The following is a 6,000-nucleotide window of genomic DNA, read 5'->3' on the forward strand; positions in this document are numbered from 1 at the left end:
AAAGAGAATTTTAACATATTTTCTTCCTTTGTAAATCATATTTAGTCTAAAGTAGAAACATTACTTATAAAGTAGCATAAAATAAATGAGTTTATTTAAATTTTTCATGAGATGGTTTTTATCTCCTTAACATTTTTCCTTTGAACAAACACATAAGCAAATAAAAACATGTAAATGCAGAGAGAAGGTTAAATTTGTTGGGTTAAACTCTGATTGCAAAACTTTTCTAATAATTATATGTCATTAATATTTTTAACCTAGAAACATGTGGGCTCTAGTGTACATACAGAAAAGAAAGACGTTTTTAGTTAATCGTGGTTTTGCTGTTAAAATATTGTTTTTAGAATTTTTCAATTATCAGTGTATATGTATCTCTGAGTGTAGTTCTGTGCACGTGTGATGTAAACCCCTTCAGAGTCCAGAAGAGGGAGGGCACCAGATGCCGTGGACCTGGAGTTGCAGGGAGTAGGGAACACTCCTTTCCCCCACCTCGCCCCTTCCACGTGGTCCTCCTTAACAGAAGCAAGACTTTTTTTTTTTTCTTTTCTTTTCTTTTTTTTCAGAGCTGGGGACCAAACCCAGGGCCTTGCGCTTACTAGGCAAGCGCTCTTCCACCAAGCCAAATCCCCAACCCGGTAGCAAGTACTTTTAACCACTGAGCCATCCCTCCAGTCCCTGTTTTTGTTTTCTGTTATTTTGTTTCAATGCTGAAAACCCAGGGCCTGAAGCATAATAAGTAAACAGTCAGTTGGTAAGTCAGCTGCAGCCGTAGCATCATTATTATCAGAGACAGTAGCCTCTGTGTGTGTGTGTGTGTGTGTGTGTGTGTGTGTGTGTGTGTGTGTTGTGTGTGTTGGTGTATGTGTGTGTGTGTTGGTGTATGTGTGTGTGTATGTGTATATGTGTGTGTGTGTTGGTGTGTGCGTGTGTTGGTGTGTGTCTGTGTGTGTGTGTGTGGGTGTGTGTCTGTGTGGGTGTGTGTGTGTGTTGGTGTGTGTGTGTGTGTGTGTGTGTGTGTGTGTGTGTGTGTGTGTCTGTGTGTGTGTCTGTGTGTCTGTGTGTGTGTCTGTATGTGTGTGTGTCTGTGTGTGTGTGTGTGTGTGTGTGTGTGTGTGTGTGTGTGTGTGTGTGTGTGTGTGTGTGTGTGTGTGTGTGTGTGTTGTGTGTGTGTGTGTGTGTGTGTGTGTGTGTGTGTGTGTGTGTGTGTGTGTGTGTGTGTGTATGTGTCTGTGTGTGTATTGGTGTGTGTGTCTGTGTGTGTCTGTGTGTGTCTGTGTTGTACAGCATTTTTACCTGCTCAGCCACAGCATCGACCCTTTATTTTTTAGGGATGCTGGTCTGGGGTTGGGGCAGAGAGAGAGATCTCACTCTATAGCCAGGCTTTCTTGAACTCTGTAGCCCAGGCTGGCCATGAACCCAAGGTAATCCTCCTGCCTCATCCTTCTGAGTGCTAACTGAAATGACTTCCCACTAAGCAGCTGTGTTGGAAGTGGCTCAATTTGTAAGAGTCTGGTTCTTCTCTCAAACGTTCTTTACCATCACAGGAGGCCTCAGTGCCCTGTTGCATGCCCTACTGGTGGTGTACATGGAGGAGCACTTGTGTTCTGCCTTACTATGTGGGCCTGGGTTTTCTTCAAAGGGCTCTTTCTAATAGGCCCAAGCATTGCTGACAGGTCTGCCCACCCCTTCCCTCTCCCTTGCTAAACATTAGGTTACAATCCTTTTTTTTTTTCTTCCATTTTTATTAAATTGGGTATTTCTTATTTACATTTCAAATGTTATTCCCTTTCCAGGTCTCCAGGCCAACATCCCCAAAACCCTCCCTTTCCCCTTCTATATGGTTGTTCCCTTCCCCATCCTCCCCCCATTACCGCCCTCCCCCCAACAATCCTGTTCACTGGGGGTTCAGTCTTGGCAGGACTAAGGGCTTCCCCTTCCACTGGTGCCCCTACTAGGCTATTCATTGCTACCTATGAATTTGGAGCCCAGGGTCAGTCCATGTATAGTCTTTGGGTAGTGGCTTAGTCCCTGAAAGCTCTGGTTGGTTGGCATTGTTGTTCTTATGGGGTCTCAAGTCCCTTCAGCTCTTTCAGTCCTTTCTTAGGTTACATTCCTAAAGCTAGGCCTCAAGGTCTGTTCCTTCATTTGGCCACTGACTCATTCCCGAGACTAAACACCTAGTTCCAGCAATAAAAATTTATTATTTGGTTACACAGCTAACCTGTCCAATCAAGACTTACTTACTTACCCTAACACAGACTTCCCACTTTCTCCTTAAAAACCCACTCCTGAAAAACCAAACCAAACCAAAAAACACCTGTTATTGCTGTCTGCCTTTGTCTGATCCAGAGGCACCCTGCTCTAGAGGTAACAAATTTCCTTTGTGCTGAGAATTTGGTGTCTGATGTGTTCTGAGCTGACTGTAGTGTATGATTTTTGAGATAGCATCTCCCACTGAGACCTGGGGCTCCCCGATTTGGCGAGGCTAGCTGTCAGTAAACCTTGGGATCCTCCTATCAGCCGCAGGGATTACAGACACTGGCCCATAGGCAGCACTTTAGGGGAGGGCCGGTGATCAAATTCATCTCCTCTGCTTGTGTAGCAAGGACCTGACTGACTAAGCTTTTCCCCCATGCTCTCTGCTCGCTGCTTTGATTAAGGTAAATTATTCTTCACAAAGATGTGTCAGGGTTTTGTGTAACCCAAAAGTTGGCTGGCTAGCGGGGCAATGAGGGGCGATGAGAGAGAATACTTCACATGCTGTGGCTGTGTGTTCTGTCCTTTCAGAGCAAATCATGATTGCAGCAAAGCCATCGAAGGAAACCACCACTGCTTATGGAAGTTGATCCATTTGCCAGATGCATGCTTACTTTGGATCAGGCACCCTGCAGTCCTTGGACTACACAACCTCATTTTACTAATCCGACCAGGGCCTTCCCACAAACTCTTTAGGAAGCAAGTGAGTCTAGGTGCCTTCCTGTGATCCAAATCCTCTGTTATCTGACTCCAAGGCCTTAAGCTCTCTGTGGGTGAGCCAATGGCTCTGCTAAGTAAGCCGGGTACAGGGTGGGTCCCTGAGCTCAGGGAAGCTCAGTTCTCGGCTCTCAGCCTTGCCACCTCAGTTGTGGTGAATCACAGGTGCCCATTTGACTGCTCTAAAGAAAATCTAGAAACTTGGGGTGGTGGCTGGAAGGCGACTGGCTCCCATAGGCTCCTACTTGATCCCCAGTTGGTGGACCTGTTAGGGAAGGTTCAGAGGCGTGGCCTTGTTGGAGGAGGTATGTCACTGAGGTCAGACTTCGAGGTTTCAAAAGACCACAGCATCCCCAGTGTCCTCTCTACCTCATGCTTGTGTCTCGAGATGTGAGCTCTCAGCAGCTGCTCAGTCCCATGCTTGTCTGCTGCCATGCTCTGGTACCCATGGACTCTTCCCCACTCCGAAACGGTGAGCCCAAATAAACTCTTCTGTGCGTTGCTTTGATCATGGCGTCTTATCACAGCAATAGCAAAGTAACTAAGAGACTTGGTACAGCATTGTTTTGGAGGTGTGCCTGTGAAGGTGTGTCCAGAGGAGGTGTGAGGCTCGGTGATGATGTGTTTATAAAAAGATAAAGAGAGGATATGTCCCAGGTCCCTGGTTCGGTTTCAGGTTTTGGGCACCAATGTTGTTAATGAAAGGATAAAGAGAGAGGGGGTTTATGTTCTATGGGGATCTGGGGGAAGGGGGTGCCTCAGCGGGCCCATGCTGAGACATCCCTTCCCTTTGAGAGACCGGCCACATGACATTATAGTATAGAATAGAGTTTATTCAGGGCATGGGGAGTAGAGGCCAGCCATGAGCATGTGGAGAGAAGAGGGGAGGGGAACGGGGAGAGAAGGGACAAAGGGGCAAGAGAGCAAACGCAAGAGAGTGAGGAGGGGGCAAGCAGCCCCTTTTATAGTGTCAGCCATACCTGGCTGTTGCCAGGCAACTGTGGGGGTGGAGCTTAGACAGAATGCTAACAGGTAGAGTAGGTAAGAAAATCCTCCCTGAATGTGTGTGGGTACCACGAAATTGGTCAGGGAGACAGAATAAAACCAGACAGGGTGAAATGCATGGAGCTAGTGATCTCTGGGATCTACAACTTCTCTTCTTAGACACCAAACTCTATGCCCCTGGCCTTGGTACTTGAAGACTCTCATAGGGGCCCAGCCTTTTGAGTTCAGTCTGAGAATTACACACCAAGCCTCCCTTATCCTTTTTATTTCAACGATACATATTTATTTTAAATTATGTGCCTGCATATGTTACTGGGTTGCCTTGTCTAGCCTTAGTAGGAGAGGACCTCCCTTGCCTTACTGCAACTTGATATGCCATGGCTGGTTGACATCCATGGGAGGCTTCCCCTTATCTGAGGAGAAACTGAAGAGTGGATGGGGGAAGGGGAAGAAGGGAGGGGAGGCTGGGAAGAGAAGAGAGGAAACTTCAGACAGGGTGTAAAGGTAATTAATTAATCGATTAATTAATTAGTGTGCCTGCGTGGTATGACATGTGGGCACAGGCGCTGTGCAGTGCAGAAGACGGTGCTGGGTCACTTTGGAGTGTGAGTTACAGTTGGTTGAGTCACCTGATGTGGGCACTGAGAACCGAACTCTTAAGCCTCTCAGCTTTCCCTGAGTTTTGGCTAAGACACTGCAGACACCACGGGTCCTGCAGTTTGCTGACAGGTTTAGCCAAGTCCCCTGATAACTCATACAGTGACATTCGTCTGTGTATCTGTCCGCTTACCTGGCAGTCACTCACTCTTTGGCCCTTTCCTGCTGGCCTTGTCTCTCTGGGCGCTGGGTGGATTATCACCCCCCTGGTAGAGTGCAAAACCTGGGAAAAGGGCGAGCTGAACTGAGAGGAACTGTTTTTTTAAATCTCCTTTCAAGACTTTCTCTGGAGCCTTAGCTAAACAAACATAAAGCAAGCACTTATACCCTTTGCTTTTGGTAGAAAACCAAAGCAGTATGGAAATCTTAGAAGTCTTTTTTGTTGTTGTTCTTTTCAGACAAGGTCTCTCTACATAGCTCTGGCTGTCCTGGAACTCAGGGTGTGCACTAGGCTGGCCTCGAACTCAGAGATCCTCTTGCTTTTTGCCACCAGACTGTTGGATTCAAGGCGTTTGCTCCCACACTGGACTTAGAGTGAAGTTTTAGTCAGCACTGCGTTCTGCCTCATAGAACCCTGTACAGTTGGTTTATTACCAACCAATCCCGGGGACCCATTTGCTTCTGGGTTAAGATGTGTTCCCAGACTTCGATTCACCCAGAGTGCGTGCTACAATGGAGGAGGCTTGACCTTGTGCAGAACGGTGCTGTTTGTTTGTCAAGAATTGGTCGCCAGTGGGGCAGAGCTTTTGCCTCAGACCCGCAGGAAGGACCTGGAGCCTTCACCCTCAGGAAGAAGACAGTGAAACAGAGGAACTGCGCTCAGCACATATCAGGCCGTGCTGTGTATTTAGTGCTCCACACACAACCCCAAGAAGAAAACCCGAAACGCACCCATATGGCCAATGATTGTTTGAAGCAAAAGTGGACCCGCTGGGCTGGAGAGATGGCTCGGCGGTTAAGAGCATTGACTGCCCTTCCAGAGGTCCTGAGTTCAGTTCCCAGCAACCACGTGGTGGCTCACAACCATCTGGAATGGGATCTGGCGCCCTCTTCTGGCGGGTCTGAAGACCGCGACAGTGTACTCACATAGAATAAATAAATAAATCTAAAAAGAGAAAAGCGGACCTGCTTTATATTATTCTGCATTTATTAATTTCTTCACCATGCACTAAGTCATTTCATGGTTTTCCTTTTTTAATAAGTTACTTCTTTTTAATTCTGTGTCTGCGTGTGAGAATGTGCACACATGTGAATGTAGGTGCTCATGGAGTCCAGAAAGTCCCCAGTGTCCCCAGAGTGGGAGTAACAGACAGTTCTGAGACGGTATGTTCCCCCATCTTGGGTACTGGGGACTAAACTTGGTAC

This window comes from Rattus rattus, chromosome 11, assembly GCF_011064425.1.
Source record: "Rattus rattus isolate New Zealand chromosome 11, Rrattus_CSIRO_v1, whole genome shotgun sequence".
Classification (NCBI taxonomy): Eukaryota; Metazoa; Chordata; class Mammalia; order Rodentia; family Muridae; genus Rattus; species Rattus rattus.